The sequence below is a fragment of the Pseudophryne corroboree genome, chromosome 3 (genome assembly GCF_028390025.1).
Source record: "Pseudophryne corroboree isolate aPseCor3 chromosome 3, aPseCor3.hap2, whole genome shotgun sequence".
In the NCBI taxonomy this organism is placed as follows: Eukaryota; Metazoa; Chordata; class Amphibia; order Anura; family Myobatrachidae; genus Pseudophryne; species Pseudophryne corroboree.
The window spans coordinates 117,653,875-117,676,226 of NC_086446.1; the positions used below are offsets into that span (position 1 = coordinate 117,653,875).

Consider the following 22,352-nt stretch of genomic DNA (forward strand, 5'->3'; position numbering starts at 1 on the left):
CACATTTTCCCATCCCTACAAAATCAGCCTTCCTAAAATCCAACACCTTTGTTTTTGTATGGGACGAGTCAGTCTCTGTCTTAATGCTGAACCATACTGCTTGATGATCACTGGATCCGAGGTTTTCACCCACTTTTACGTCTGATAATCTGTCTCCATTTGTAAGTATTAAGTCTAATATTGCGTCTTTCCGAGTGGGCTCCCTCACCAATTGGTGGAGGGATGCTCCCTGAAGGGAATTTAAAATGTTCCTACTTCTAGTGGAACTAGCAACAGACACCTCCCAGTTTACATCAGGAAGATTAAAGTCTCCCATGATTATTACCTCTCCCATGATTAGGAGCTGTAGATATTTTTATACTGCCAACACCGTTCTGTTGATGCATTCCATTTTCAAACGTATTCATTTATGAACCAGTAGTTAGAAGTAGAAAAGTTCTAACAGAAACCATAAAGCTCATCTACAGCCACACTACACTGGATACGCCCAATCTCATCTGATCTTGGAAGCTAAGCAGTGTTGGGCCTGGTTAGTACTTGGATGGGAGACCACCTGGGAATACAAGGTGCTGTAGATAATTTTATACTGCCAACACCGTTCTGTTGATGCATTCCATTTTCAAACGTATTCATTTATGAACCAGTAGTTAGAAGTAGAAAAGTTCTAACAGAAACCACAAAGCTCATCTACAGCCACACTACACTGGATACGCCCAATCTCATCTGATCTTGGAAGCTAAGCAGTGTTGGGCCTGGTTAGTACTTGGATGGGAGACCACCTGGGAATACAAGGTGCTGTAGATATTTTTATACTGCCAACACCGTTCTGTTGATGCATTCAATTTTCAAATGTATTCATTTATGAACCAGTAGTTAGAAGTAGAAAAGTTCAAACAGAAACCACAAAGCTCATCTACAGCCACACCACACTGAATAAGCCCAATCTCATCTGATCTTGGAAGCTAAGCAGTGTTGGGCCTGGTTAGTACTTGGATGGGAGACCACCTGGGAATACGAGGTGCTGTAGATATTTTTATACTGCCAACACCGTTCTGTTGATGCATTCCATTTTCAAACGTATTCATTTATGAACCAGTAGTTAGAAGTAGAAAAGTTCTAACAGAAACCACAAAGCTCATCTACAGCCACACCACACTGGATACGCCCAATCTCATCTGATCTTGGAAGCTAAGCAGTGTTGGTCCTGGTTAGTACTTGGATGGGAGACCACCTGGGAATATAAGGTGCTGTAGATATTTTTATACTGCCAACACCGTACTGTTGATGCATTCAATTTTCAAATGTATTCATTTATGAACCAGTAGTTAGAAGTAGAAAAGTTCAAACAGAAACCACAAAGCTCATCTACAGCCACACCACACTGGATACGCCCAATCTCATCTGATCTTGGAAGCTAAGCAGTGTTGGGCCTGGTTAGTACTTGGATGGGAGACCACCTGGGAATACAAGGTGCTGTATATATTTTTATACTGCCAACACCGTTCTGTTGATGCATTCCATTTTCAAACGTATTCATTTATGAACCAGTAGTTAGAAGTAGAAAAGTTCTAACAGAAACCACAAAGCTCATCTACAGCCACACCACACTGGATACGCCCAATCTCATCTGATCTTGGAAGCTAAGCAGTGTTGGGCCTGGTTAGTGCTTGGATGGGAGACCACCTGGGAATACAAGGTGCTGTAGATATTTTTATACTACCAACACCGTTCTGTTGATGCATTCCATTTTTAAACGTATTCGTTTATGAACCAGTAGTTAGAAGTAGAAAAGTTCTAACAGAAACCATAAAGCTCATCTACAGCCACACCGCACTGGATACGCCCAATCTCATCTGATCTTGGAAGCTAAGCAGTGTTGGGCCTGGTTAGTACTTGGATGGGAGACCACCTGGGAATACAAGGTGCTGTAGATATTTTTATACTGCCAACACCGTTCTGTTGATGCATTCCATTTTCAAACGTATTCATTTATGAACCAGTAGTTAGAAGTAGAAAAGTTCTAACAGAAACCACAAAGCTCATCTACAGCCACACCACACTGGATACGCCCAATCTCATCTGATCTTGGAAGCTAAGCAGTGTTGGGCCTGCTTAGTACTTGGATGGGAGACCACCTGGGAATACAAGGTGCTGTAGATATTTTTATACTGCCAACACCGTTCTGTTGATGCATTCCATTTTCAAACGTATTCATTTATGAACCAGTAGTTAGAAGTAGAAAAGTTCTAACAGAAACCAGAAAATTCATCTACAGCAACACCACACTGGATACGCCCAATCTCATCTGATCTTGGAAGCTAAGCAGTGTTGGGCCTGGTTAGTACTTGGATGGGAGACCACCTGGGAATACAAGGTGCTGTAGATATTTTTATACTGCCAACACCGTTCTGTTGATGCATTCCATTTTCAAACGTATTCATTTATGAACCAGTAGTTAGAAGTAGAAAAGTTCTAACAGAAATCACAAAGCTCATCTACAGCCACACCACACTGGATACGCCCAATCTCATCTGATCTTGGAAGCTAAGCAGTGTTGGGCCTGGTTAGTACTTGGATGGGAGACCACCTGGAATACAAGGAGCTGTAGATATTTTTATACTGCCAACACCGTTCTGTTGATGCATTCCATTTTCAAACGTATTCATTTATGAACCAGTAGTTAGAAGTAGAAAAGTTCTAACAGAAACCATAAAGCTCATCTACAGCCACACCACACTGGATACGCCCAATCTCATCTGATCTTGGAAGCTAAGCAGTGTTGGGCCTGGTTAGTACTTGGATGGGAGACCACCTGGGAACACAAGGTGCTGTAGATAATTTTATACTGCCAACACCGTTCTGTTGATGCATTCCATTTTCAAACGTATTCATTTATGAACCAGTAGTTAGAAGTAGAAAAGTTCTAACAGAAACCACAAAGCTCATCTACAGCCACACCACACTGGATACGCTCAATCTCATCTGATCTTGGAAGCTAAGCAGTGTTGGGCCTGGTTAGTACTTGGATGGGAGACCACCTGGGAATACAAGGTGCTGTAGATATTTTTATACTGCCAACACCGTTCTGTTGATGCATTCAATTTTCAAATGTATTCATTTATGAACCAGTAGTTAGAAGTAGAAAAGTTCAAACAGAAACCACAAAGCTCATCTACAGCCACACCACACTGAATAAGCCCAATCTCATCTGATCTTGGAAGCTAAGCAGTGTTGGGCCTGGTTAGTACTTGGATGGGAGACCACCTGGGAATACGAGGTGCTGTAGATATTTTTATACTGCCAACACCGTTCTGTTGATGCATTCCATTTTCAAACGTATTCATTTATGAACCAGTAGTTAGAAGTAGAAAAGTTCTAACAGAAACCACAAAGCTCATCTACAGCCACACCACACTGGATACGCCCAATCTCATCTGATCTTAGAAGCTAAGCAGTGTTGGGCCTGGTTAGTACTTGGATGGGAGACCACCTGGGAATACAAGGTGCTGTAGATATTTTTATCCTGCCAACACCGTTCTGTTGATGCATTCCATTTTCAAACGTATTAATTTATGAACCAGTAGTTAGAAGTAGAAAAGTTCTAACAGAAACCACAAAGCTCATCTACAGCCACACCACACTGGATACGCCCAATCTCATCTGATCTTGGAAGCTAAGCAGTGTTGGGCCTGGTTAGTATTTGGATGGGAGACCACCTGGAAATAGAAGGTGCTGTAGATATTTTTATACTGCCAACACCGTTCTGTTGATGCATTCCATTTTAAAACGTATTCATTTATGAACCAGTAGTTAGAAGTAGAAAAGTTCTAACAGAAACCAGAAAATTCATCTACAGCAACACCACACTGGATACGCCCAATCTCATCTGATCTTGGAAGCTAAGCAGTGTTGGGCCTGGTTAGTACTTGGATGGGAGACCACCTGGGAATACAAGGTGCTGTAGATATTTTTATACTGCCAACACCGTTCTGTTGATGCATTCCATTTTCAAACGTATTCATTTATGAACCAGTAGTTAGAAGTAGAAAAGTTCTAACAGAAATCACAAAGTTCATCTACATCCACACCACACTGGATACGCCCATTCTCATCTGATCTTGGAAGCTAAGCAGTGTTGGGCCTGGTTAGTACTTGGATGGGAGACCACCTGGGAATACAAGGTGCTGTAGATATTTTTATACTACCAACACCGTTCTGTTGATGCATTCCATTTTCAAACGTATTCGTTTATGAACCAGTAGTTAGAAGTAGAAAAGTTCTAACAGAAACCATAAAGCTCATCTACAGCCACACCACACTGGATACGCCCAATCTCATCTGATCTTGGAAGCTAAGCAGTGTTGGGCCTGGTTAGTACTTGGATGGGAGACCACCTGGAATACAAGGAGCTGTAGATATTTTTATACTGCCAACACCGTTCTGTTGATGCATTCCATTTTCAAACGTATTCATTTATGAACCAGTAGTTAGAAGTAGAAAAGTTCTAACAGAAACCATAAAGCTCATCTACAGCCACACCACACTGGATACGCCCAATCTCATCTGATCTTGGAAGCTAAGCAGTGTTGGGCCTGGTTAGTACTTGGATGGGAGACCACCTGGGAATACAAGGTGCTGTAGATAATTTTATACTGCCAACACCGTTCTGTTGATGCATTCCATTTTCAAACGTATTCATTTATGAACCAGTAGTTAGAAGTAGAAAAGTTCTAACAGAAACCACAAAGCTCATCTACAGCCACACCACACTGGATACGCCCAATCTCATCTGATCTTGGAAGCTAAGCAGTGTTGGGCCTGGTTAGTACTTGGATGGGAGACCACCTGGGAATACAAGGTGCTGTAGATATTTTTATACTGCCAACACCGTTCTGTTGATGCATTCCATTTTCAAACGTATTCATTTATGAACCAGTAGTTAGAAGTAGAAAAGTTCTAACAGAAACCACAAAGCTCATTTACAGCCACACCACACTGGATACGCCCAATCTCATCTGATCTTAGAAGCTAAGCAGTGTTGGGCCTGGTTAGTACTTGGATGGGAGACCACCTGGGAATACAAGGTGCTGTAGATATTTTTATCCTGCCAACACCGTTCTGTTGATGCATTCCATTTTCAAACGTATTAATTTATGAACCAGTAGTTAGAAGTAGAAAAGTTCTAACAGAAACCACAAAGCTCATCTACAGCCACACCACACTGGATACGTCCAATCTCATCTGATCTTGGAAGCTAAGCAGTGTTGGGCCTGGTTAGTATTTGGATGGGAGACCACCTGGAAATACAAGGTGCTGTAGATATTTTTATACTGCCAACACCGTTCTGTTGATGCATTCCATTTTAAAACGTATTCATTTATGAACCAGTAGTTAGAAGTAGAAAAGTTCTAACAGAAACAAGAAAATTCATCTACAGCAACACCACACTGGATACGCCCAATCTCATCTGATCTTGGAAGCTAAGCAGTGTTGGGCCTGGTTAGTACTTGGATGGGAGACCACCTGGGAATACAAGGTGCTGTAGATATTTTTATACTACCAACACCATTCTGTTGATGCATTCCATTTTTAAACGTATTCGTTTATGAACCAGTAGTTAGAAGTAGAAAAGTTCTAACAGAAACCATAACGCTCATCTACAGCCACACCACACTGCATACGCCCAATCTCATCTGATCTTGGAAGCTAAGCAGTGTTGGGCCTGGTTAGTACTTGGATGGGAGACCACCTGGGAATACAAGGTGCTGTAGATATTTTTATACTACCAACACCGTTCTGTTGATGCATTCCATTTTGAAACGTATTCGTTTATGAACCAGTAGTTAGAAGTAGAAAAGTTCTAACAGAAACCATAAAACTCATCTACAGCCACACCACACTGGATACGCCCAATCTCATCTGATCTTGGAAGCTAAACAGTGTTGGGCCTGGTTAGTACTTGGATGGGAGACCACCTGGAATACAAGGAGCTGTAGATATTTTTATACTACCAACACCGTTCTGTTGATGCATTCCATTTTCAAACGTATTCATTTATGAACCAGTAGTTAGAAGTAGAAAAGTTCTAACAGAAACCACAAAGCTCATCTACAGCCACACCACACTGGATACGCCCAATCTCATCTGATCTTGGAAGCTAAGCAGTGTTGGGCCTGGTTAGTACTTGGATGGGAGACCACCTGGGAATACAAGGTGCTGTAGATATTTTTATACTGCCAACACCGTTCTGTTGATGCATTCCATTTTCAAACGTATTCATTTATGAACCAGTAGTTAGAAGTAGAAAAGTTCTAACAGAAACCACAAAGCTCATCTACAGCCACACCACACTGGATACGCCCAATCTCATCTGATCTTGGAAGCTAAGCAGTGTTGGGCCTGGTTAGTACTTGGAAGGGAGACCACCTGGGAATACAAGGTGCTGTAGATATTTTTATCCTGCCAACACCGTTCTGTTGATGCATTCCATTTTCAAACGTATTCATTTATGAACCAGCAGTTAGAAGTAGAAAAGTTCTAACAGAAACCACAAAGCTCACCTACAGCCACACCACACTGGATACGCCCAATCTCATCTGATCTTGGAAGCTGAGCAGTGTTGGGCCTGGTTAGTATTTGGATGGGAGACCACCTGGAAATACAAGGTGCTGTAGATATTTTTATACTGCCAACACCGTTCTGTTGATGCATTCCATTTTAAAACGTATTCATTTATGAACCAGTAGTTAGAAGTAGAAAAGTTCTAACAGAAACCAGAAAATTCATCTACAGCAACACCACACTGGATGCGCCCAATCTCATCTGATCTTGGAAGCTAAGCAGTGTTGGGCCTGGTTAGTACTTGGATGGGAGACCACCTGGGAATACAAGGTGCTGTAGATATTTTTATACTGCCAACACCGTTCTGTTGATGCATTCCATTTTCAAACGTATTCATTTATGAACCAGTAGTTAGAAGTAGAAAAGTTCTAACAGAAACCACAAAGCTCATCTACAGCCACACCACACTGGATACGCCCCATCTCATCTGATCTTGGAAGCTAAGCAGTGTTGGGCCTGGTTAGTACTTGGATGGGAGACCACCTGGGAGTACAAGGTGCTGTAGATATTTTTATACTACCAACACCGTTCTGTTGATGCATTCCATTTTTAAACGTATTCGTTTATGAACCAGTAGTTAGAAGTAGAAAAGTTCTAACAGAAACCATAACGCTCATCTACAGCCACACCACACTGGATACGCCCAATCTCATCTGATCTTGGAAGCTAAGCAGTGTTGGGCCTGGTTAGTACTTGGATGGGAGACCACCTGGGAATACAAGGTGCTGTAGATAATTTTATACTGCCAACACCGTTCTGTTGATGCATTCCATTTTAAAACGTATTCATTTATGAACCAGTAGTTAGAAGTAGAAAAGTTCTAACAGAAACCACAAAGTTCATCTACAGCCACACCACACTGGATACGCCCAATCTCATCTGATTTTGGAAGCTAAGCAGTGTTGGGCCTGGTTAGTACTTGGATGGGAGACCACCTGGGAATACAAGGTGCTGTAGATATTTTTATACTGCCAACACCGTTCTGTTAATGCATTCCATTTTCAAACGTATTCATTCATGAACCAGTAGTTAGAAGTAGAAAAGTTCTAACAGAAATCACAAAGCTCATCTACAGCCACACCACACTGGATAAGCCCAATCTCATCTGATCTTGGAAGCTAAGCAGTGTTGGGCCTGGTTAGTACTTGGATGGGAGACCACCTGGGAATACAAGGTGCTGTAGATATTTTTATACTACCAACACCGTTCTGTTGATGCATTCCATTTTAAAACGTATTCGTTTATGAACCAGTAGTTAGAAGTAGAAAAGTTCTAACAGAAACCATAAAGCTCATCTACAGCCACACCACACTGGATACGCCCAATCTCATCTGATCTTGGAAGCTAAGCAGTGTTGGGCCTGGTTAGTACTTGGATGGGAGACCACCTGGAATACAAGGAGCTGTAGATATTTTTATACTACCAACACCGTTCTGTTGATGCATTCCATTTTCAAACGTATTCATTTATGAACCAGTAGTTAGAAGTAGAAAAGTTCTAACAGAAACCACAAAGCTCATCTACAGCTACACCACACTGGATACAACCAATCTCATCTGATCTTGGAAGCTAAGCAGTGTTGGGCCTGGTTAGTACTTGGATGGGAGACCACCTGGGAATACAAGGTGCTGTAGATATTTTTATACTGCCAACACCGTTCTGTTGATGCATTCCATTTTCATACGTATTCATTTATGAACCAGTAGTTAGAAGTAGAAAAGTACTAACAGAAACCACAAAGCTCATCTACAGCCACACCACACTGGATACGCCCAATCTCATCTGATCTTGGAAGCTAAGCAGTGTTGGGCATGGTTAGTACTTGGATGGGAGACCACCTGGGAATACAAGGTGCTGTAGATATTTTTATACTACCAACACCGTTCTGTTGATGCATTCCATTTTTAAACGTATTCGTTTATGAACCAGTAGTTAGAAGTAGAAAAGTTCTAACAGAAACCATAAAGCTCATCTACAGCCACACCACACTGGATACGCCCAATCTCATCTGATCTTGGAAGCTAAGCAGTGTTGGGCCTGGTTAGTACTTGGATGGGAGACCACCTGGGAATACAAGGTGCTGTAGATGATTTTATACTGCCAACACCGTTCTGTTGATGCATTCCATTTTAAAACGTATTCATTTATGAACCAGTAGTTAGAAGTAGAAAAGTTCTAACAGAAACCAGAAAATTCATCTACAGCAACACCACACTGGATACGCCCAATCTCATCTGATCTTGGAAGCTAAGCAGTGTTGGGCCTGGTTAGTACTTGGATGGGAGACCACCTGGGAATACAAGGTGCTGTAGATATTTTTATACTGCCAACACCGTTCTGTTGATGCATTCCATTTTCATACGTATTCATTTATGAACCAGTAGTTAGAAGTAGAAAAGTTCTAACAGAAACCACAAAGCTCATCTACAGCCACACCACACTGGATACGCCCAATCTCATCTGATCTTGGAAGCTAAGCAGTGTTGGGCATGGTTAGTACTTGGATGGGAGACCACCTGGGAATACAAGGTGCTGTAGATATTTTTATACTACCAACACCGTTCTGTTGATGCATTCCATTTTTAAACGTATTCGTTTATGAACCAGTAGTTAGAAGTAGAAAAGTTCTAACAGAAACCATAAAGCTCATCTACAGCCACACCACACTGGATACGCCCAATCTCATCTGATCTTGGAAGCTAAGCAGTGTTGGGCCTGGTTAGTACTTGGATGGGAGACCACCTGGGAATACAAGGTGCTGTAGATGATTTTATACTGCCAACACCGTTCTGTTGATGCATTCCATTTTAAAACGTATTCATTTATGAACCAGTAGTTAGAAGTAGAAAAGTTCTAACAGAAACCACAAAGTTCATCTACAGCCACACCACACTGGATACGCCCAATCTCATCTGATTTTGGAAGCTAAGCAGTGTTGGGCCTGGTTAGTACTTGGATGGGAGACCACCTGGGAATACAAGGTGCTGTAGATATTTTTATACTGCCAACACCGTTCTGTTGATGCATTCCATTTCAAACGTATTCATTTATGAACCAGTAGTTAGAAGTAGAAAAGTTATAACAGAAACCACAAAGCTCATCTACAGCCACACCACACTGGATACGCCCAATCTCATCTGATCTTGGAAGCTAAGCAGTGTTGGGCCTGGTTAGTACTTTGATGGGAGACCACCTGGGAATACAAGGTGCTGTAGATATTTTTATACTGCCAACACCGTTCTGTTGATGCATTCCATTTTCAAACGTATTCATTTATGAACCAGTAGTTAGAAGTAGAAAAGTTCTAACAGAAACCACAAAGCTCATCTATAGCCACACCACACTGGATACGCCCAATCTCAACTGATCTTGGAAGCTAAGCAGTGTTGGGCCTGGTTAGTATTTGGATGGGAGACCACCTGGAAATACAAGGTGCTGTAGATATTTTTATACTGCCAACACCGTTCTGTTGATGCATTCCATTTTAAAACGTATTCATTTATGAACCAGTAGTTAGAAGTAGAAAAGTTCTAACAGAAACCAGAAAATTCATCTACAGCAACACCACACTGGATACGCCCAATCTCATCTGATCTTGGAAGCTAAGCAGTGTTGGGCCTGGTTAGTACTTGGATGGGAGACCACCTGGGAATACAAGGTGCTGTAGATATTTTTATACTGCCAACACCGTTCTGTTGATGCATTCCATTTTCAAACGTATTCATTTATGAACCAGTAGTTAGAAGTAGAAAAGTTCTAACAGAAACCACAAAGCTCATCTACAGCTACACCACACTGGATACGCCAAATCTCATCTGATCTTGGAAGCTAAGCAGTGTTGGGCATGGTTAGTACTTGGATGGGAGACCACCTGGGAATACAAGGTGCTGTAGATATTTTAATACTACCAACACCGTTCTGTTGATGCATTCCATTTTTAAACGTATTCGTTTATGAACCAGTAGTTAGAAGTAGAAAAGTTCTAACAGAAACCACAAAGTTCATCTACAGCCACACCACACTGGATACGCCCAATCTCATCTGATTTTGGAAGCTAAGCAGTGTTGGGCCTGGCTAGTATTTGGATGGGAGACCAACTGGAAATACAAGGTGCTGTAGATATTTTTATACTGCCAACACCGTTCTGTTGATGCATTCCATTTTAAAACGTATTCATTTATGAACCAGTAGTTAGAAGTAGAAAAGTTCTAACAGAAACCAGAAAATTCATCTACAGCAACACCACACTGGATACGCCCAATCTCATCTGATCTTGGAAGCTAAGCAGTGTTGGGTCTGGTTAGTACTTGGATGGGAGACCACCTGGGAATACAAGGTGCTGTAGATATTTTTATACTGCCAACACCGTTCTGTTGATGCATTCCATTTTCAAACGTATTCATTTATGAACCAGTAGTTAGAAGTAGAAAAGTTCTAACAGAAACCACAAAGCTCATCTACAGCCACACCACACTGGATACGCCCAATCTCATCTGATCTTGGAAGCTAAGCAGTGTTGGGCATGGTTAGTACTTGGATGGGAGACCACCTGGGAATACAAGGTGCTGTAGATATTTTTATACTGCCAACACCGTTCTGTTGATGCATTCCATTTTCAAACGTATTCATTTATGAACCAGTAGTTAGAAGTAGAAAAGTTCTAACAGAAACCACAAAGCTCATCTACAGCCACACCACACTGGATACGCCCAATCTCATCTGATTTTGGAAGCTAAGCAGTGTTGGGCCTGGTTAGTACTTGGATGGGAGACCACCTGGGAATACAAGGTGCTGTAGATATTTTTATACTGCCAACACCGTTCTGTTGATGCATTCCATTTCAAACGTATTCATTTATGAACCAGTAGTTAGAAGTAGAAAAGTTCTAACAGAAACCACAAAGCTCATCTACAGCCACACCACACTGGATACGCCCAATCTCATCTGATCTTGGAATCTAAGCAGTGTTGGGCCTGGTTAGTACTTTGATGGGAGACCACCTGGGAATACTAGGTGCTGTAGATATTTTTATACTGCCATCACCGTTCTGTTGATGCATTCAATTTTCAAATGTATTCATTTATGAACCAGTAGTTAGAAGAAGAAAAGTTCTAACAGAAACCACAAAGCTCATCTACAGCCACACCACACTGGATACGCCCAATCTAATCTGATTTTGGAAGCTAAGCAGTGTTGGGCCTGGTTAGTACTTGGATGGGAGACCACCTGGGAATACAAGGTGCTGTAGATATTTTTATACTGCCAACACCGTTCTGTTTATGCATTCCATTTCAAACGTATTCATTTATGAACCAGTAGTTAGAAGTAGAAAAGTTCTAACAGAAACCAGAAAATTCATCTACAGCAACACCACACTGGATACGCCCAATCTCATCTGATCTTGGAAGCTAAGCAGTGTTGGGCATGGTTAGTACTTGGATGGGAGACCACCTGGGAATACAAGGTGCTGTAGATATTTTTATACTACCAACACCGTTCTGTTGATGCATTCCATTTTTAAACGTATTCGTTTATGAACCAGTAGTTAGAAGTAGAAAAGTTCTAACAGAAACCACAAAGTTCATCTACAGCCACACCACACTGGATACGCCCAATCTCATCTGATTTTGGAAGCTAAGCAGTGTTGGGCCTGGCTAGTATTTGGATGGGAGACCACCTGGAAATACAAGGTGCTGTAGATATTTTTATACTGCCAACACCGTTCTGTTGATGCATTCCATTTTAAAACGTATTCATTTATGAACCAGTAGTTAGAAGTAGAAAAGTTCTAACAGAAACCAGAAAATTCATCTACAGCAACACCACACTGGATACGCCCAATCTCATCTGATCTTGGAAGCTAAGCAGTGTTGGGCCTGGTTAGTACTTGGATGGGAGACCACCTGGGAATACAAGGTGCTGTAGATATTTTTATACTGCCAACACCGTTCTGTTGATGCATTCCATTTTCAAACGTATTCATTTATGAACCAGTAGTTAGAAGTAGAAAAGTTCTAACAGAAACCACAAAGCTCATCTACAGCCACACCACACTGGATACGCCCAATCTCATCTGATCTTGGAAGCTAAGCAGTGTTGGGCATGGTTAGTACTTGGATGGGAGACCACCTGGGAATACAAGGTGCTGTAGATATTTTTATACTACCAACACCGTTCTGTTGATGCATTCCATTTTTAAACGTATTCGTTTATGAACCAGTAGTTAGAAGTAGAAAAGTTCTAACAGAAACCACAAAGTTCATCTACAGCCACACCACACTGGATACGCCCAATCTCATCTGATTTTGGAAGCTAAGCAGTGTTGGGCCTGGTTAGTACTTGGATGGAGACCACCTGGGAATACAAGGTGCTGTAGATGATTTTATACTGGCAACACCGTTCTGTTGATGCATTCCATTTTAAAACGTATTCATTTATGAACCAGTAGTTAGAAGTAGAAAAGTTCTAACAGAAACCACAAAGTTCATCTACAGCCACACCACACTGGATACGCCCAATCTCATCTGATTTTGGAAGCTAAGCAGTGTTGGGCCTGGTTAGTATTTGGATGGGAGACCACCTGGAAATACAAGGTGCTGTAGATATTTTTATACTGCCAACACCGTTCTGATGATGCATTCCATTTTAAAACGTATTCATTTATGAACCAGTAGTTAGAAGTAGAAAAGTTCTAACAGAAACCAGAAAATTCATCTACAGCAACACCACACTGGATACGTCCAATCTCATCTGATTTTGGAAGCTAAGCAGTGTTGGGCCTGGTTAGTACTTGGATGGGAGACCACCTGGGAATACAAGGTGCTGTAGATAATTTTATACTGCCAACACCGTTCTGTTGATGCATTCCATTTTCAAACGTATTCATTTATGAACCAGTAGTTAGAAGTAGAAAAGTTCTAACAGAAACCACAAAGCTCATCTACAGCCACACCACACTGGATACGCCCAATCTCATCTGATCTTGGAAGCTAAGCAGTGTTGGGCCTGGTTAGTACTTGGATGGGAGACCACCTGGGAATACAAGGTGCTGTAGATATTTTTATACTACCAACACCGTTCTGTTGATGCATTCCATTTTAAACGTATTCGTTTATGAACCAGTAGTTAGAAGTAGAAAAGTTCTAACAGAAACCATAAAGATCATCTACAGCCACACCACACTGGATACGCCCAATCTCATCTGATCTTGGAAGCTAAGCAGTGTTGGGCCTGGTTAGTACTTGGATGGGAGACCACCTGGGAATACAAGGTGCTGTAGATATTTTTATACTGCCAACACCGTTCTGTTGATGCATTCCATTTTCAAACGTATTCATTTATGAACCAGTAGTTAGAAGTAGAAAAGTTCTAACAGAAACCACAAAGCTCATCTACAGCCACACCACACTGGATACGCCCAATCTAATCTGATCTTGGAAGCTAAGCAGTGTTGGGCCTGGTTAGTATTTGAATGGGAGACCACCTGGAAATACAAGGTGCTGTAGAAATTTTTATACTGCCAACACCGTTCTGTTGATGCATTCCATTTTAAAACGTATTCATTTATAAACCACTAGTTAGAAGTAGAAAAGTTCTAACAGAAACCAGAAAATTCATCTACAGCAACACCACACTGGATACGCCCAATCTCATTTGATCTTGGAAGCTAAGCAGTGTTGTGCCTGGTTAGTACTTGGATGGGAGACCACCTGGGAATACAAGGTGCTGTAGATATTTTTATACTGCCAACACCGTTCTGTTGATGCATTCCATTTTCAAACGTATTCATTTATGAACCAGTAGTTAAAAGCAGAAAAGTTCTAACAGAAACCACAAAGCTCATCTACAGCCACACCACACTGGATACGCCCAATCTCATCTGATCTTGGAAGCTAAGCAGTGTTGGGCCTGGTTAGTACTTGGATGGGAGACCACCTGGGAATACAAGGTGCTGTAGATATTTTTATACTGCCAACACCGTTCTGTTGATGCATTCCATTTTCAAACGTATTCATTTATGAACCAGTAGTTAGAAGTAGAAAAGTTCTAACAGAAACCATAAAGCTCATCTACAGCCACACCACACTGGATACGCCCAATCTCATCAGATCTAGGAAGCTAAGCAGTGTTGGGCCTGGTTAGTATTTGGATGGGAGACCACCTGGAAATACAAGGTGCTGTAGATATTTTTATACTGCCAACACCGTTCTGTTGATGCATTCCATTTTAAAACGTATTCATTTATGAACCAGTAGTTAGAAGTAGAAAAGTTCTAACAGAAACCAGAAAATTCATCTACAGCAACACCACACTGGATACGCCCAATCTCATCTGATCTTGGAAGCTAAGCAGTGTTGGGCCTGGTTAGTACTTGGATGGGAGACCACCTGGGAATACAAGGTGCTGTAGATGATTTTATACTGCCAACACCGTTCTGTTGATGCATTCCATTTTAAAACGTATTCATTTATGAACCAGTAGTTAGAAGTAGAAAAGTTCTAACAGAAACCACAAAGTTCATCTACAGCCACACCACACTGGATACGCCCAATCTCATCTGATCTTGGAAGCTAAGCAGTGTTGGGCCTGGTTAGTACTTGGATGGGAGACCACCTGGGAATACAAGGTGCTGTAGATATTTTTATACTGCCAACACCGTTCTGTTGATGCATTCCATTTCAAACGTATTCATTTATGAACCAGTAGTTAAAAGCAGAAAAGTTCTAACAGAAACCACAAAGCTCATCTACAGCCACACCACACTGGATACGCCCAATCTCATCTGATCTTGGAAGCTAAGCAGTGTTGGGCCTGGTTAGTACTTGGATGGGAGACCACCTGGGAATACAAGGTGCTGTAGATATTTTTATACTGCCAACACCGTTCTGTTGATGCATTCCATTTTCAAACGTATTCATTTATGAACCAGTAGTTAGAAGTAGAAAAGTTCTAACAGAAACCATAAAGCTCATCTACAGCCACACCACACTGGATACGCCCAATCTCATCAGATCTAGGAAGCTAAGCAGTGTTGGGCCTGGTTAGTATTTGGATGGGAGACCACCTGGAAATACAAGGTGCTGTAGATATTTTTATACTGCCAACACCGTTCTGTTGATGCATTCCATTTTAAAACGTATTCATTTATGAACCAGTAGTTAGAAGTAGAAAAGTTCTAACAGAAACCAGAAAATTCATCTACAGCAACACCACACTGGATACGCCCAATCTCATCTGATCTTGGAAGCTAAGCAGTGTTGGGCCTGGTTAGTACTTGGATGGGAGACCACCTGGGAATACAAGGTGCTGTAGATGATTTTATACTGCCAACACCGTTCTGTTGATGCATTCCATTTTAAAACGTATTCATTTATGAACCAGTAGTTAGAAGTAGAAAAGTTCTAACAGAAACCACAAAGTTCATCTACAGCCACACCACACTGGATACGCCCAATCTCATCTGATCTTGGAAGCTAAGCAGTGTTGGGCCTGGTTAGTACTTGGATGGGAGACCACCTGGGAATACAAGGTGCTGTAGATATTTTTATACTGCCAACACCGTTCTGTTGATGCATTCCATTTCAAACGTATTCATTTATGAACCAGTAGTTACAAGTAGAAAAGTTCTAACAGAAACCAGAAAATTCATCTACAGCAACACCACACTGGATACGCCCAATCTCATCTGATCTTGGAAGCTAAGCAGTGTTGGGCCTGGTTAGTACTTGGATGGGAGACCACCTGGGAATACAAGGTGCTGTAGATATTTTTATACTGCCAACACCGTTCTGTTGATGCATTCCATTTTCAAACGTATTCATTTATGAACCAGTAGTTAGAAGTAGAAAAGTTCTAACAGAAACCACAAAGCTCATCTACAGCCACACCACACTGGATACGCCCAATCTCATCTGATCTTGGAAGCTAAGCAGTGTTGGGCATGGTTAGTACTTGGATGGGAGACCACCTGGGAATACAAGGTGCTGTAGATATTTTTATACTACCAACACCGTTCTGTTGATGCATTCCATTTTTAAACGTATTCGTTTATGAACCAGTAGTTAGAAGTAGAAAAGTTCTAACAGAAACCAAAAAGTTCATCTACAGCCACACCACACTGGATACGCCCAATCTCATCTGATTTTGGAAGCTAAGCAGTGTTGGGCCTGGCTAGTATTTGGATGGGAGACCACCTGGAAATACAAGGTGCTGTAGATATTTTTATACTGCCAACACCGTTCTGTTGATGCATTCCATTTTAAAACGTATTCATTTATGAACCAGTAGTTAGAAGTAGAAAAGTTCTAACAGAAACCAGAAAATTCATCTACAGCAACACCACACTGGATACGCCCAATCTCATCTGATCTTGGAAGCTAAGCAGTGTTGGGCCTGGTTAGTACTTGGATGGGAGACCACCTGGGAATACAAGGTGCTGTAGATATTTTTATACTACCAACACCGTTCTGTTGATGCATTCCATTTTAAACGTATTCGTTTATGAACCAGTAGTTAGAAGTAGAAAAGTTCTAACAGAAACCATAAAGCTCATCTACAGCCACACCACACTGGATACGCCCAATCTCATCTGATCTTGGAAGCTAAGCAGTGTTGGGCCTGGTTAGTACTTGGATGGGAGACCACCTGGGAATACAAGGTGCTGTAGATATTTTTATACTGCCAACACCGTTCTGTTGATGCATTCAATTTTCAAATGTATTCATTTATGAACCAGTAGTTAGAAGTAGAAAAGTTCAAAAAGAAACCACAAAGCTCATCTACAGCCACACCACACTGGATACGCCCAATCTCATCTGATCTTGGAAGCTAAGCAGTGTTGGGCCTGGTTAGTACTTGGATGGGAGACCACCTGGGATACAAGGTGCTGTAGATATTTTTATACTGCCAACACCGTTCTGTTGATGCATTCCATTTTCAAAAGTATTCATTTATGAACCAGTAGTTAGAAGTAGAAAAGTTCTAACAGAAACCACAAAGCTCATCTACAGCCCCACCACACTGGATACGCCCAATCTAATCTGATCTTGGAAGCTAAGCAGTGTTGGGACTGGTTAGTATTTGGATGGGAGACCACCTGGAAATACAAGGTGCTGTAGAAATTTTTATACTGCCAACACCGTTCTGTTGATGCATTCCATTTTAAAACGTATTCATTTATGAACCAGTAGTTAGAAGTAGAAAAGTTCTAACAGAAACCAGAAAATTCATCTACAGCAACACCACACTGGATACGCCCAAACTCATCTGATCTTGGAAGCTAAGCAGTGTTGTGCCTGGTTAGTACTTGGATGGGAGACCACCTGGGAATACAAGGTGCTGTAGATATTTTTATACTGCCAACACCGTTCTGTTGATGCATTCCATTTTCAAACGTATTCATTTATGAACCAGTAGTTAGAAGTAGAAAAGTTCTAACAGAAACCACAAAGCTCATCTACAGCCACACCACACTGGATACGCCCAATCTCATCTGATCTTGGAAGCTAAGCAGTGTTGGGCCTGGTTAGTACTTGGATGGGAGACCACCAGGGAATACAAGGTGCTGTAGATATTTTTATACTGCCAACACCGTTCTGTTGATGCATTCCATTTTCAAACGTATTCATTTATGAACCAGTAGTTAGAAGTAGAAAAGTTCTAACAGAAACCACAAAGCTCATCTACAGCCACACCACACTGGATACGCCCAATCTCATCAGATCTTGGAAGCTAAGCAGTGTTGGGCCTGGTTAGTATTTGGATGGGAGACCACCTGGAAATACAAGGTGCTGTAGATATTTTTATACTGCCAACACCGTTCTGTTGATGCATTCCATTTTAAAACGTATTCATTTATGAACCAGTAGTTAGAAGTAGAAAAGTTCTAACAGAAACCAGAAAATTCATCTACAGCAACACCACACTGGATACGCCCAATCTCATCTGATCTTGGAAGCTAAGCAGTGTTGGGCCTGGTTAGTACTTGGATGGGAGACCACCTGGGAATACAAGGTGCTGTAGATATTTTTATACTACCAACACCGTTCTGTTGATGCATTCCATTTTAAACGTATTCGTTTATGAACCAGTAGTTAGAAGTAGAAAAGTTCTAACAGAAACCATAAAGCTCATCTACAGCCACACCACACTGGATACGCCCAATCTCATCTGATCTTGGAAGCTAAGCAGTGTTGGGCCTGGTTAGTACTTGGATGGGAGACCACCTGGGAATACAAGGTGCTGTAGATATTTTTATACTGCCAACACCGTTCTGTTGATGCATTCAATTTTCAAATGTATTCATTTATGAACCAGTAGTTAGAAGTAGAAAAGTTCAAAAAGAAACCACAAAGCTCATCTACAGCCACACCACACTGGATACGCCCAATCTCATCTGATCTTGGAAGCTAAGCAGTGTTGGGCCTGGTTAGTACTTGGATGGGAGACCACCTGGGAATTCAAGGTGCTGTAGATATTTTTATACTGCCAACACCGTTCTGTTGATGCAATCCATTTTCAAACGTATTCATTTATGAACCAGTAGTTAGAAGTAGAAAAGTTCTAACAGAAACCACAAAGCTCATCTACAGCCACACCACACTGGATACGCCCAATCTAATCTGATCTTGGAAGCTAAGCAGTGTTGGGCCTGGTTAGTATTTGGATGGGAGACCACCTGGAAATACAAGGTGCTGTAGAAATTTTTATACTGCCAACACCGTTCTGTTGATGCATTCCATTTTAAAACGTATTCATTTATGAACCAGTAGTTAGAAGTAGAAAAGTTCTAACAGAAACCAGAAAATTCATCTACAGCAACACCACACTGGATACGCCCAATCTCATCTGATCTTGGAAGCTAAGCAGTGTTGTGCCTGGTTAGTACTTGGATGGGAGACCACCTGGGAATACAAGGTGCTGTAGATATTTTTATACTGCCAACACCGTTCTGTTGATGCATTCCATTTTCAAACGTATTCATTTATGAACCAGTAGTTAGAAGTAGAAAAGTTCTAACAGAAACCACAAAGCTCATCTACAGCCACACCACACTGGATACGCCCAATCTCATCTGATCTTGGAAGCTAAGCAGTGTTGGGCCTGGTTAGTACTTGGATGGGAGACCACCAGGGAATACAAGGTGCTGTAGATATTTTTATACTGCCAACACCGTTCTGTTGATGCATTCCATTTTCAAACGTATTCATTTATGAACCAGTAGTTAGAAGTAGAAAAGTTCTAACAGAAACCACAAAGCTCATCTACAGCCACACCACACTGGATACGCCCAATCTCATCAGATCTTGGAAGCTAAGCAGTGTTGGGCCTGGTTAGTATTTGGATGGGAGACCACCTGGAAATACAAGGTGCTGTAGATATTTTTATACTGCCAACACCGTTCTGTTGATGCATTCCATTTTAAAACGTATTCATTTATGAACCAGTAGTTAGAAGTAGAAAAGTTCTAACAGAAACCAGAAAATTCAACTACAGCAACACCACACTGGATACGCCCAATCTCATCTGATCTTGGAAGCTAAGCAGTGTTGGGCCTGGTTAGTACTTGGATGGGAGACCACCTGGGAATACAAGGTGCTGTAGATGATTTTATACTGCCAACACCGTTCTGTTGATGCATTCCATTTTAAAACGTATTCATTTATGAACCAGTAGTTAGAAGTAGAAAAGTTCTAACAGAAACTACAAAATTCATCTACAGCAGCACCACACTGGATACGCCCAATCTCATCTGATCTTGGAAGCTAAGCAGTGTTGGGCCTGGTTAGTACTTGGATGGGAGACCACCTGGGAATACAAGGTGCTGTAGATATTTTTATACTGCCAACACCGTTCTGTTGATGCATTCCATTTTCAAACGTATTCATTTATGAACCAGTAGTTAGAAGTAGAAAAGTTCTAACAGAAACCACAAAGCTCATCTACAGCCACACCACACTGGATACGCCCAATCTCATCTGATCTTGGAAGCTAAGCAGTGTTGGGCATGGTTAGTACTTGGATGGGAGACCACCTGGGAATACAAGGTGCTGTAGATATTTTTATACTACCAACACCGTTCTGTTGATGCATTCCATTTTTAAACGTATTCGTTTATGAACCAGTAGTTAGAAGTAGAAAAGTTCTAACAGAAGCAACAAAGTTCATCTACAGCCACACCACACTGGATACGCCCAATTTCATCTGATTTTGGAAGCTAAGCAGTGTTGGGCCTGGCTAGTATTTGGATGGGAGACCACCTGGAAATACAAGGTGCTGTAGATATTTTTATACTGCCAACACCGTTCTGTTGATGCATTCCATTTTAAAACGTATTCATTTATGAACCAGTAGTTAGAAGTAGAAAAGTTCTAACAGAAACCAGAAAATTCATCTACAGCAACACCACACTGGATACGCCCAATCTCATCTGATCTTGGAAGCTAAGCAGTGTTGGGCCTGGTTAGTACTTGGATGGGAGACCACCTGGGAATACAAGGTGCTGTAGATATTTTTATACTGCCAACACCGTTCTGTTGATGCATTCCATTTTCAAACGTATTCATTTATGAACCAGTAGTTAGAAGTAGAAAAGTTCTAACAGAAACCACAAAGCTCATCTACAGCCACACCACACTGGATACGCCCAATCTCATCTGATCTTGGAAGCTAAGCAGTGTTGGGCATGGTTAGTACTTGGATGGGAGACCACCTGGGAATACAAGGTGCTGTAGATATTTTTATACTACCAACACCGTTCTGTTGATGCATTCCATTTTTAAACGTATTCGTTTATGAACCAGTAGTTAGAAGTAGAAAAGTTCTAACAGAAACCACAAAGTTCATCTACAGCAACACCACACTGGATGCGCCCAATCTCATCTGGTTTTGGAAGCTAAGCAGTGTTGGGCCTGGTTAGTACTTGGATGGGAGACCACTTGGGAATACAAGGTGCTGTAGATAATTTTATACTGGCAACACCGTTCTGTTGATGCATTCCATTTTAAAACGTATTCATTTATGAACCAGTAGTTAGAAGTAGAAAAGTTCTAACAGAAACCACAAAGTTCATCTACAGCCACACCACACTGGATACGCCCAATCTCATCTGATTTTGGAAGCTAAGCAGTGTTGGGCCTGGCTAGTATTTGGATGGGAGACCACCTGGAAATACAAGGTGCTGTAGATATTTTTATACTGCCAACACCGTTCTGTTGATGCATTCCATTTTAAAACGTATTCATTTATGAACCAGTAGTTAGAAGTAGAAAAGTTCTAACAGAAACCAGAAAATTCATCTACAGCAACACCACACTGGATACGCCCAATCTCATCTGATCTTGGAAGCTAAGCAGTGTTGGGCCTGGTTAGTACTTGGATGGGAGACCACCTGGGAATACAAGGTGCTGTAGATATTTTTATACTGCCAACACCGTTCTGTTGATGCATTCCATTTTCAAACGTATTCATTTATGAACCAGTAGTTAGAAGTAGAAAAGTTCTAACAGAAACCACAAAGCTCATCTACAGCCACACCACACTGGATACGCCCAATCTCATCTGATCTTGGAAGCTAAGCAGTGTTGGGCATGGTTAGTACTTGGATGGGAGACCACCTGGGAATACAAGGTGCTGTAGATATTTTTATACTACCAACACCGTTCTGTTGATGCATTCCATTTTTAAACGTATTCGTTTATGAACCAGTAGTTAGAAGTAGAAAAGTTCTAACA

The 22,352-nt window shown here is 41.4% G+C and overlaps 83 non-coding genes and 14 pseudogenes across 83 annotated transcripts; all 97 read left to right on the top strand.

The window, feature by feature from the left end:
• The first annotated feature begins 459 nt into the window (after positions 1 to 459).
• LOC135060791 (5S ribosomal RNA) lies at positions 460 to 578 on the top strand. The gene has a single exon (XR_010247186.1). It is a non-coding gene; the product is annotated as a 5S ribosomal RNA (ribosomal RNA).
• A 107-nt stretch (positions 579 to 685) lies between these two features.
• Positions 686 to 804, top strand: LOC135060792 (5S ribosomal RNA). The gene has a single exon (XR_010247187.1). It is a non-coding gene; the product is annotated as a 5S ribosomal RNA (ribosomal RNA).
• Positions 805 to 911: 107 nt separating this feature from the next.
• Positions 912 to 1,030, top strand: LOC135062042 (5S ribosomal RNA). The gene has a single exon (XR_010248403.1). It is a non-coding gene; the product is annotated as a 5S ribosomal RNA (ribosomal RNA).
• Positions 1,031 to 1,137: 107 nt separating this feature from the next.
• LOC135067380 (5S ribosomal RNA) lies at positions 1,138 to 1,256 on the top strand. The gene has a single exon (XR_010253596.1). It is a non-coding gene; the product is annotated as a 5S ribosomal RNA (ribosomal RNA).
• A 107-nt stretch (positions 1,257 to 1,363) lies between these two features.
• On the top strand, positions 1,364 to 1,482 carry LOC135061771 (5S ribosomal RNA). Its single transcript, XR_010248142.1, has one exon. It is a non-coding gene; the product is annotated as a 5S ribosomal RNA (ribosomal RNA).
• A 107-nt stretch (positions 1,483 to 1,589) lies between these two features.
• On the top strand, positions 1,590 to 1,708 carry LOC135065317 (5S ribosomal RNA). Its single transcript, XR_010251600.1, has one exon. It is a non-coding gene; the product is annotated as a 5S ribosomal RNA (ribosomal RNA).
• Positions 1,709 to 1,815: 107 nt separating this feature from the next.
• Positions 1,816 to 1,934, top strand: LOC134900879 (5S ribosomal RNA). The gene has a single exon (XR_010174381.1). It is a non-coding gene; the product is annotated as a 5S ribosomal RNA (ribosomal RNA).
• A 107-nt stretch (positions 1,935 to 2,041) lies between these two features.
• On the top strand, positions 2,042 to 2,160 carry LOC135061103 (5S ribosomal RNA). The gene has a single exon (XR_010247495.1). It is a non-coding gene; the product is annotated as a 5S ribosomal RNA (ribosomal RNA).
• Positions 2,161 to 2,267: 107 nt separating this feature from the next.
• Positions 2,268 to 2,386, top strand: LOC135060124 (5S ribosomal RNA). Its single transcript, XR_010246515.1, has one exon. It is a non-coding gene; the product is annotated as a 5S ribosomal RNA (ribosomal RNA).
• A 107-nt stretch (positions 2,387 to 2,493) lies between these two features.
• Positions 2,494 to 2,611, top strand: LOC134889258 (5S ribosomal RNA; annotated as a pseudogene).
• A 107-nt stretch (positions 2,612 to 2,718) lies between these two features.
• On the top strand, positions 2,719 to 2,837 carry LOC134901042 (5S ribosomal RNA). The gene has a single exon (XR_010174540.1). It is a non-coding gene; the product is annotated as a 5S ribosomal RNA (ribosomal RNA).
• Positions 2,838 to 2,944: 107 nt separating this feature from the next.
• LOC135059316 (5S ribosomal RNA) lies at positions 2,945 to 3,063 on the top strand. The gene has a single exon (XR_010245724.1). It is a non-coding gene; the product is annotated as a 5S ribosomal RNA (ribosomal RNA).
• Positions 3,064 to 3,170: 107 nt separating this feature from the next.
• LOC135062043 (5S ribosomal RNA) lies at positions 3,171 to 3,289 on the top strand. The gene has a single exon (XR_010248404.1). It is a non-coding gene; the product is annotated as a 5S ribosomal RNA (ribosomal RNA).
• A 107-nt stretch (positions 3,290 to 3,396) lies between these two features.
• Positions 3,397 to 3,515, top strand: LOC135064786 (5S ribosomal RNA). The gene has a single exon (XR_010251087.1). It is a non-coding gene; the product is annotated as a 5S ribosomal RNA (ribosomal RNA).
• Positions 3,516 to 3,622: 107 nt separating this feature from the next.
• LOC135067183 (5S ribosomal RNA) lies at positions 3,623 to 3,741 on the top strand. The gene has a single exon (XR_010253405.1). It is a non-coding gene; the product is annotated as a 5S ribosomal RNA (ribosomal RNA).
• Positions 3,742 to 3,848: 107 nt separating this feature from the next.
• Positions 3,849 to 3,967, top strand: LOC135060125 (5S ribosomal RNA). Its single transcript, XR_010246516.1, has one exon. It is a non-coding gene; the product is annotated as a 5S ribosomal RNA (ribosomal RNA).
• A 107-nt stretch (positions 3,968 to 4,074) lies between these two features.
• Positions 4,075 to 4,193, top strand: LOC134887176 (5S ribosomal RNA; annotated as a pseudogene).
• Positions 4,194 to 4,300: 107 nt separating this feature from the next.
• Positions 4,301 to 4,418, top strand: LOC134889259 (5S ribosomal RNA; annotated as a pseudogene).
• A 107-nt stretch (positions 4,419 to 4,525) lies between these two features.
• LOC134900652 (5S ribosomal RNA) lies at positions 4,526 to 4,644 on the top strand. Its single transcript, XR_010174160.1, has one exon. It is a non-coding gene; the product is annotated as a 5S ribosomal RNA (ribosomal RNA).
• A 107-nt stretch (positions 4,645 to 4,751) lies between these two features.
• On the top strand, positions 4,752 to 4,870 carry LOC134900654 (5S ribosomal RNA). Its single transcript, XR_010174162.1, has one exon. It is a non-coding gene; the product is annotated as a 5S ribosomal RNA (ribosomal RNA).
• A 107-nt stretch (positions 4,871 to 4,977) lies between these two features.
• LOC135068573 (5S ribosomal RNA) lies at positions 4,978 to 5,096 on the top strand. Its single transcript, XR_010254769.1, has one exon. It is a non-coding gene; the product is annotated as a 5S ribosomal RNA (ribosomal RNA).
• A 107-nt stretch (positions 5,097 to 5,203) lies between these two features.
• Positions 5,204 to 5,322, top strand: LOC135066670 (5S ribosomal RNA). The gene has a single exon (XR_010252911.1). It is a non-coding gene; the product is annotated as a 5S ribosomal RNA (ribosomal RNA).
• A 107-nt stretch (positions 5,323 to 5,429) lies between these two features.
• Positions 5,430 to 5,548, top strand: LOC135060126 (5S ribosomal RNA). The gene has a single exon (XR_010246517.1). It is a non-coding gene; the product is annotated as a 5S ribosomal RNA (ribosomal RNA).
• A 107-nt stretch (positions 5,549 to 5,655) lies between these two features.
• On the top strand, positions 5,656 to 5,774 carry LOC134901755 (5S ribosomal RNA). The gene has a single exon (XR_010175237.1). It is a non-coding gene; the product is annotated as a 5S ribosomal RNA (ribosomal RNA).
• Positions 5,775 to 5,881: 107 nt separating this feature from the next.
• Positions 5,882 to 5,999, top strand: LOC134890962 (5S ribosomal RNA; annotated as a pseudogene).
• Positions 6,000 to 6,106: 107 nt separating this feature from the next.
• Positions 6,107 to 6,225, top strand: LOC134900655 (5S ribosomal RNA). The gene has a single exon (XR_010174163.1). It is a non-coding gene; the product is annotated as a 5S ribosomal RNA (ribosomal RNA).
• A 107-nt stretch (positions 6,226 to 6,332) lies between these two features.
• Positions 6,333 to 6,451, top strand: LOC135061553 (5S ribosomal RNA). Its single transcript, XR_010247931.1, has one exon. It is a non-coding gene; the product is annotated as a 5S ribosomal RNA (ribosomal RNA).
• Positions 6,452 to 6,558: 107 nt separating this feature from the next.
• On the top strand, positions 6,559 to 6,677 carry LOC134887733 (5S ribosomal RNA; annotated as a pseudogene).
• Positions 6,678 to 6,784: 107 nt separating this feature from the next.
• LOC134901778 (5S ribosomal RNA) lies at positions 6,785 to 6,903 on the top strand. The gene has a single exon (XR_010175258.1). It is a non-coding gene; the product is annotated as a 5S ribosomal RNA (ribosomal RNA).
• Positions 6,904 to 7,010: 107 nt separating this feature from the next.
• On the top strand, positions 7,011 to 7,129 carry LOC135069343 (5S ribosomal RNA). Its single transcript, XR_010255526.1, has one exon. It is a non-coding gene; the product is annotated as a 5S ribosomal RNA (ribosomal RNA).
• A 107-nt stretch (positions 7,130 to 7,236) lies between these two features.
• On the top strand, positions 7,237 to 7,355 carry LOC134900656 (5S ribosomal RNA). The gene has a single exon (XR_010174164.1). It is a non-coding gene; the product is annotated as a 5S ribosomal RNA (ribosomal RNA).
• Positions 7,356 to 7,462: 107 nt separating this feature from the next.
• LOC135062834 (5S ribosomal RNA) lies at positions 7,463 to 7,581 on the top strand. The gene has a single exon (XR_010249176.1). It is a non-coding gene; the product is annotated as a 5S ribosomal RNA (ribosomal RNA).
• A 107-nt stretch (positions 7,582 to 7,688) lies between these two features.
• On the top strand, positions 7,689 to 7,807 carry LOC135064129 (5S ribosomal RNA). The gene has a single exon (XR_010250441.1). It is a non-coding gene; the product is annotated as a 5S ribosomal RNA (ribosomal RNA).
• Positions 7,808 to 7,914: 107 nt separating this feature from the next.
• On the top strand, positions 7,915 to 8,032 carry LOC134889262 (5S ribosomal RNA; annotated as a pseudogene).
• Positions 8,033 to 8,139: 107 nt separating this feature from the next.
• On the top strand, positions 8,140 to 8,258 carry LOC135063974 (5S ribosomal RNA). Its single transcript, XR_010250292.1, has one exon. It is a non-coding gene; the product is annotated as a 5S ribosomal RNA (ribosomal RNA).
• A 107-nt stretch (positions 8,259 to 8,365) lies between these two features.
• LOC135065233 (5S ribosomal RNA) lies at positions 8,366 to 8,484 on the top strand. Its single transcript, XR_010251518.1, has one exon. It is a non-coding gene; the product is annotated as a 5S ribosomal RNA (ribosomal RNA).
• Positions 8,485 to 8,591: 107 nt separating this feature from the next.
• On the top strand, positions 8,592 to 8,710 carry LOC134901180 (5S ribosomal RNA). Its single transcript, XR_010174672.1, has one exon. It is a non-coding gene; the product is annotated as a 5S ribosomal RNA (ribosomal RNA).
• Positions 8,711 to 8,817: 107 nt separating this feature from the next.
• Positions 8,818 to 8,936, top strand: LOC135060127 (5S ribosomal RNA). Its single transcript, XR_010246518.1, has one exon. It is a non-coding gene; the product is annotated as a 5S ribosomal RNA (ribosomal RNA).
• A 107-nt stretch (positions 8,937 to 9,043) lies between these two features.
• LOC135065234 (5S ribosomal RNA) lies at positions 9,044 to 9,162 on the top strand. Its single transcript, XR_010251519.1, has one exon. It is a non-coding gene; the product is annotated as a 5S ribosomal RNA (ribosomal RNA).
• A 107-nt stretch (positions 9,163 to 9,269) lies between these two features.
• Positions 9,270 to 9,388, top strand: LOC134901181 (5S ribosomal RNA). Its single transcript, XR_010174673.1, has one exon. It is a non-coding gene; the product is annotated as a 5S ribosomal RNA (ribosomal RNA).
• A 107-nt stretch (positions 9,389 to 9,495) lies between these two features.
• LOC135062835 (5S ribosomal RNA) lies at positions 9,496 to 9,614 on the top strand. The gene has a single exon (XR_010249177.1). It is a non-coding gene; the product is annotated as a 5S ribosomal RNA (ribosomal RNA).
• A 106-nt stretch (positions 9,615 to 9,720) lies between these two features.
• Positions 9,721 to 9,839, top strand: LOC134901288 (5S ribosomal RNA). Its single transcript, XR_010174778.1, has one exon. It is a non-coding gene; the product is annotated as a 5S ribosomal RNA (ribosomal RNA).
• Positions 9,840 to 9,946: 107 nt separating this feature from the next.
• Positions 9,947 to 10,065, top strand: LOC135070446 (5S ribosomal RNA). Its single transcript, XR_010256612.1, has one exon. It is a non-coding gene; the product is annotated as a 5S ribosomal RNA (ribosomal RNA).
• A 107-nt stretch (positions 10,066 to 10,172) lies between these two features.
• On the top strand, positions 10,173 to 10,291 carry LOC135060128 (5S ribosomal RNA). Its single transcript, XR_010246519.1, has one exon. It is a non-coding gene; the product is annotated as a 5S ribosomal RNA (ribosomal RNA).
• A 107-nt stretch (positions 10,292 to 10,398) lies between these two features.
• Positions 10,399 to 10,517, top strand: LOC134889125 (5S ribosomal RNA; annotated as a pseudogene).
• Positions 10,518 to 10,624: 107 nt separating this feature from the next.
• Positions 10,625 to 10,743, top strand: LOC134886302 (5S ribosomal RNA). The gene has a single exon (XR_010170389.1). It is a non-coding gene; the product is annotated as a 5S ribosomal RNA (ribosomal RNA).
• A 107-nt stretch (positions 10,744 to 10,850) lies between these two features.
• LOC135067369 (5S ribosomal RNA) lies at positions 10,851 to 10,969 on the top strand. The gene has a single exon (XR_010253586.1). It is a non-coding gene; the product is annotated as a 5S ribosomal RNA (ribosomal RNA).
• A 107-nt stretch (positions 10,970 to 11,076) lies between these two features.
• Positions 11,077 to 11,195, top strand: LOC135065235 (5S ribosomal RNA). Its single transcript, XR_010251520.1, has one exon. It is a non-coding gene; the product is annotated as a 5S ribosomal RNA (ribosomal RNA).
• Positions 11,196 to 11,302: 107 nt separating this feature from the next.
• On the top strand, positions 11,303 to 11,421 carry LOC135062836 (5S ribosomal RNA). The gene has a single exon (XR_010249178.1). It is a non-coding gene; the product is annotated as a 5S ribosomal RNA (ribosomal RNA).
• A 106-nt stretch (positions 11,422 to 11,527) lies between these two features.
• Positions 11,528 to 11,646, top strand: LOC135061677 (5S ribosomal RNA). The gene has a single exon (XR_010248051.1). It is a non-coding gene; the product is annotated as a 5S ribosomal RNA (ribosomal RNA).
• Positions 11,647 to 11,753: 107 nt separating this feature from the next.
• On the top strand, positions 11,754 to 11,872 carry LOC134885740 (5S ribosomal RNA). Its single transcript, XR_010169847.1, has one exon. It is a non-coding gene; the product is annotated as a 5S ribosomal RNA (ribosomal RNA).
• A 106-nt stretch (positions 11,873 to 11,978) lies between these two features.
• Positions 11,979 to 12,097, top strand: LOC135069887 (5S ribosomal RNA). The gene has a single exon (XR_010256067.1). It is a non-coding gene; the product is annotated as a 5S ribosomal RNA (ribosomal RNA).
• A 107-nt stretch (positions 12,098 to 12,204) lies between these two features.
• LOC135068907 (5S ribosomal RNA) lies at positions 12,205 to 12,323 on the top strand. The gene has a single exon (XR_010255098.1). It is a non-coding gene; the product is annotated as a 5S ribosomal RNA (ribosomal RNA).
• A 107-nt stretch (positions 12,324 to 12,430) lies between these two features.
• Positions 12,431 to 12,549, top strand: LOC135060129 (5S ribosomal RNA). Its single transcript, XR_010246520.1, has one exon. It is a non-coding gene; the product is annotated as a 5S ribosomal RNA (ribosomal RNA).
• Positions 12,550 to 12,656: 107 nt separating this feature from the next.
• Positions 12,657 to 12,775, top strand: LOC135065237 (5S ribosomal RNA). Its single transcript, XR_010251522.1, has one exon. It is a non-coding gene; the product is annotated as a 5S ribosomal RNA (ribosomal RNA).
• A 107-nt stretch (positions 12,776 to 12,882) lies between these two features.
• LOC134889900 (5S ribosomal RNA) lies at positions 12,883 to 13,000 on the top strand (annotated as a pseudogene).
• A 107-nt stretch (positions 13,001 to 13,107) lies between these two features.
• LOC135067076 (5S ribosomal RNA) lies at positions 13,108 to 13,226 on the top strand. The gene has a single exon (XR_010253304.1). It is a non-coding gene; the product is annotated as a 5S ribosomal RNA (ribosomal RNA).
• A 107-nt stretch (positions 13,227 to 13,333) lies between these two features.
• Positions 13,334 to 13,452, top strand: LOC134887063 (5S ribosomal RNA; annotated as a pseudogene).
• Positions 13,453 to 13,559: 107 nt separating this feature from the next.
• LOC134900657 (5S ribosomal RNA) lies at positions 13,560 to 13,678 on the top strand. Its single transcript, XR_010174165.1, has one exon. It is a non-coding gene; the product is annotated as a 5S ribosomal RNA (ribosomal RNA).
• Positions 13,679 to 13,784: 106 nt separating this feature from the next.
• Positions 13,785 to 13,903, top strand: LOC134900658 (5S ribosomal RNA). The gene has a single exon (XR_010174166.1). It is a non-coding gene; the product is annotated as a 5S ribosomal RNA (ribosomal RNA).
• Positions 13,904 to 14,010: 107 nt separating this feature from the next.
• LOC134889919 (5S ribosomal RNA) lies at positions 14,011 to 14,129 on the top strand (annotated as a pseudogene).
• Positions 14,130 to 14,236: 107 nt separating this feature from the next.
• Positions 14,237 to 14,355, top strand: LOC134886549 (5S ribosomal RNA). Its single transcript, XR_010170628.1, has one exon. It is a non-coding gene; the product is annotated as a 5S ribosomal RNA (ribosomal RNA).
• Positions 14,356 to 14,462: 107 nt separating this feature from the next.
• LOC134900659 (5S ribosomal RNA) lies at positions 14,463 to 14,581 on the top strand. Its single transcript, XR_010174167.1, has one exon. It is a non-coding gene; the product is annotated as a 5S ribosomal RNA (ribosomal RNA).
• Positions 14,582 to 14,688: 107 nt separating this feature from the next.
• LOC135068774 (5S ribosomal RNA) lies at positions 14,689 to 14,807 on the top strand. Its single transcript, XR_010254966.1, has one exon. It is a non-coding gene; the product is annotated as a 5S ribosomal RNA (ribosomal RNA).
• A 107-nt stretch (positions 14,808 to 14,914) lies between these two features.
• On the top strand, positions 14,915 to 15,033 carry LOC135061521 (5S ribosomal RNA). The gene has a single exon (XR_010247897.1). It is a non-coding gene; the product is annotated as a 5S ribosomal RNA (ribosomal RNA).
• Positions 15,034 to 15,140: 107 nt separating this feature from the next.
• LOC134900660 (5S ribosomal RNA) lies at positions 15,141 to 15,259 on the top strand. Its single transcript, XR_010174168.1, has one exon. It is a non-coding gene; the product is annotated as a 5S ribosomal RNA (ribosomal RNA).
• Positions 15,260 to 15,365: 106 nt separating this feature from the next.
• On the top strand, positions 15,366 to 15,484 carry LOC134900661 (5S ribosomal RNA). Its single transcript, XR_010174169.1, has one exon. It is a non-coding gene; the product is annotated as a 5S ribosomal RNA (ribosomal RNA).
• A 107-nt stretch (positions 15,485 to 15,591) lies between these two features.
• Positions 15,592 to 15,710, top strand: LOC135068775 (5S ribosomal RNA). Its single transcript, XR_010254967.1, has one exon. It is a non-coding gene; the product is annotated as a 5S ribosomal RNA (ribosomal RNA).
• Positions 15,711 to 15,817: 107 nt separating this feature from the next.
• Positions 15,818 to 15,936, top strand: LOC135061522 (5S ribosomal RNA). The gene has a single exon (XR_010247898.1). It is a non-coding gene; the product is annotated as a 5S ribosomal RNA (ribosomal RNA).
• A 107-nt stretch (positions 15,937 to 16,043) lies between these two features.
• Positions 16,044 to 16,162, top strand: LOC134900662 (5S ribosomal RNA). The gene has a single exon (XR_010174170.1). It is a non-coding gene; the product is annotated as a 5S ribosomal RNA (ribosomal RNA).
• Positions 16,163 to 16,268: 106 nt separating this feature from the next.
• LOC135060130 (5S ribosomal RNA) lies at positions 16,269 to 16,387 on the top strand. The gene has a single exon (XR_010246521.1). It is a non-coding gene; the product is annotated as a 5S ribosomal RNA (ribosomal RNA).
• Positions 16,388 to 16,494: 107 nt separating this feature from the next.
• LOC135065238 (5S ribosomal RNA) lies at positions 16,495 to 16,613 on the top strand. Its single transcript, XR_010251523.1, has one exon. It is a non-coding gene; the product is annotated as a 5S ribosomal RNA (ribosomal RNA).
• A 107-nt stretch (positions 16,614 to 16,720) lies between these two features.
• Positions 16,721 to 16,839, top strand: LOC135068909 (5S ribosomal RNA). Its single transcript, XR_010255100.1, has one exon. It is a non-coding gene; the product is annotated as a 5S ribosomal RNA (ribosomal RNA).
• Positions 16,840 to 16,946: 107 nt separating this feature from the next.
• Positions 16,947 to 17,065, top strand: LOC135060131 (5S ribosomal RNA). The gene has a single exon (XR_010246522.1). It is a non-coding gene; the product is annotated as a 5S ribosomal RNA (ribosomal RNA).
• Positions 17,066 to 17,171: 106 nt separating this feature from the next.
• On the top strand, positions 17,172 to 17,290 carry LOC134900663 (5S ribosomal RNA). The gene has a single exon (XR_010174171.1). It is a non-coding gene; the product is annotated as a 5S ribosomal RNA (ribosomal RNA).
• A 107-nt stretch (positions 17,291 to 17,397) lies between these two features.
• Positions 17,398 to 17,515, top strand: LOC135069076 (5S ribosomal RNA). Its single transcript, XR_010255267.1, has one exon. It is a non-coding gene; the product is annotated as a 5S ribosomal RNA (ribosomal RNA).
• Positions 17,516 to 17,622: 107 nt separating this feature from the next.
• On the top strand, positions 17,623 to 17,741 carry LOC134895284 (5S ribosomal RNA; annotated as a pseudogene).
• Positions 17,742 to 17,848: 107 nt separating this feature from the next.
• On the top strand, positions 17,849 to 17,967 carry LOC134889437 (5S ribosomal RNA; annotated as a pseudogene).
• A 107-nt stretch (positions 17,968 to 18,074) lies between these two features.
• On the top strand, positions 18,075 to 18,193 carry LOC135060153 (5S ribosomal RNA). Its single transcript, XR_010246542.1, has one exon. It is a non-coding gene; the product is annotated as a 5S ribosomal RNA (ribosomal RNA).
• Positions 18,194 to 18,300: 107 nt separating this feature from the next.
• Positions 18,301 to 18,419, top strand: LOC134901978 (5S ribosomal RNA). The gene has a single exon (XR_010175453.1). It is a non-coding gene; the product is annotated as a 5S ribosomal RNA (ribosomal RNA).
• A 107-nt stretch (positions 18,420 to 18,526) lies between these two features.
• On the top strand, positions 18,527 to 18,645 carry LOC135060133 (5S ribosomal RNA). Its single transcript, XR_010246524.1, has one exon. It is a non-coding gene; the product is annotated as a 5S ribosomal RNA (ribosomal RNA).
• A 106-nt stretch (positions 18,646 to 18,751) lies between these two features.
• On the top strand, positions 18,752 to 18,870 carry LOC134900665 (5S ribosomal RNA). The gene has a single exon (XR_010174173.1). It is a non-coding gene; the product is annotated as a 5S ribosomal RNA (ribosomal RNA).
• Positions 18,871 to 18,977: 107 nt separating this feature from the next.
• LOC134900745 (5S ribosomal RNA) lies at positions 18,978 to 19,096 on the top strand. The gene has a single exon (XR_010174250.1). It is a non-coding gene; the product is annotated as a 5S ribosomal RNA (ribosomal RNA).
• A 107-nt stretch (positions 19,097 to 19,203) lies between these two features.
• LOC134887651 (5S ribosomal RNA) lies at positions 19,204 to 19,322 on the top strand (annotated as a pseudogene).
• Positions 19,323 to 19,429: 107 nt separating this feature from the next.
• Positions 19,430 to 19,548, top strand: LOC134884931 (5S ribosomal RNA). The gene has a single exon (XR_010169062.1). It is a non-coding gene; the product is annotated as a 5S ribosomal RNA (ribosomal RNA).
• A 107-nt stretch (positions 19,549 to 19,655) lies between these two features.
• Positions 19,656 to 19,774, top strand: LOC135060154 (5S ribosomal RNA). Its single transcript, XR_010246543.1, has one exon. It is a non-coding gene; the product is annotated as a 5S ribosomal RNA (ribosomal RNA).
• A 107-nt stretch (positions 19,775 to 19,881) lies between these two features.
• Positions 19,882 to 20,000, top strand: LOC134901979 (5S ribosomal RNA). The gene has a single exon (XR_010175454.1). It is a non-coding gene; the product is annotated as a 5S ribosomal RNA (ribosomal RNA).
• A 107-nt stretch (positions 20,001 to 20,107) lies between these two features.
• LOC135067622 (5S ribosomal RNA) lies at positions 20,108 to 20,226 on the top strand. The gene has a single exon (XR_010253833.1). It is a non-coding gene; the product is annotated as a 5S ribosomal RNA (ribosomal RNA).
• Positions 20,227 to 20,333: 107 nt separating this feature from the next.
• LOC135066733 (5S ribosomal RNA) lies at positions 20,334 to 20,452 on the top strand. The gene has a single exon (XR_010252974.1). It is a non-coding gene; the product is annotated as a 5S ribosomal RNA (ribosomal RNA).
• Positions 20,453 to 20,559: 107 nt separating this feature from the next.
• Positions 20,560 to 20,678, top strand: LOC135065239 (5S ribosomal RNA). The gene has a single exon (XR_010251524.1). It is a non-coding gene; the product is annotated as a 5S ribosomal RNA (ribosomal RNA).
• Positions 20,679 to 20,785: 107 nt separating this feature from the next.
• Positions 20,786 to 20,904, top strand: LOC134887060 (5S ribosomal RNA; annotated as a pseudogene).
• Positions 20,905 to 21,011: 107 nt separating this feature from the next.
• On the top strand, positions 21,012 to 21,130 carry LOC135060134 (5S ribosomal RNA). The gene has a single exon (XR_010246525.1). It is a non-coding gene; the product is annotated as a 5S ribosomal RNA (ribosomal RNA).
• A 107-nt stretch (positions 21,131 to 21,237) lies between these two features.
• On the top strand, positions 21,238 to 21,356 carry LOC135065240 (5S ribosomal RNA). Its single transcript, XR_010251525.1, has one exon. It is a non-coding gene; the product is annotated as a 5S ribosomal RNA (ribosomal RNA).
• Positions 21,357 to 21,463: 107 nt separating this feature from the next.
• Positions 21,464 to 21,582, top strand: LOC134886236 (5S ribosomal RNA). Its single transcript, XR_010170326.1, has one exon. It is a non-coding gene; the product is annotated as a 5S ribosomal RNA (ribosomal RNA).
• A 107-nt stretch (positions 21,583 to 21,689) lies between these two features.
• Positions 21,690 to 21,808, top strand: LOC135068908 (5S ribosomal RNA). The gene has a single exon (XR_010255099.1). It is a non-coding gene; the product is annotated as a 5S ribosomal RNA (ribosomal RNA).
• A 107-nt stretch (positions 21,809 to 21,915) lies between these two features.
• On the top strand, positions 21,916 to 22,034 carry LOC135060135 (5S ribosomal RNA). The gene has a single exon (XR_010246526.1). It is a non-coding gene; the product is annotated as a 5S ribosomal RNA (ribosomal RNA).
• A 107-nt stretch (positions 22,035 to 22,141) lies between these two features.
• LOC135065241 (5S ribosomal RNA) lies at positions 22,142 to 22,260 on the top strand. The gene has a single exon (XR_010251526.1). It is a non-coding gene; the product is annotated as a 5S ribosomal RNA (ribosomal RNA).
• Positions 22,261 to 22,352: the final 92 nt, after the last annotated feature.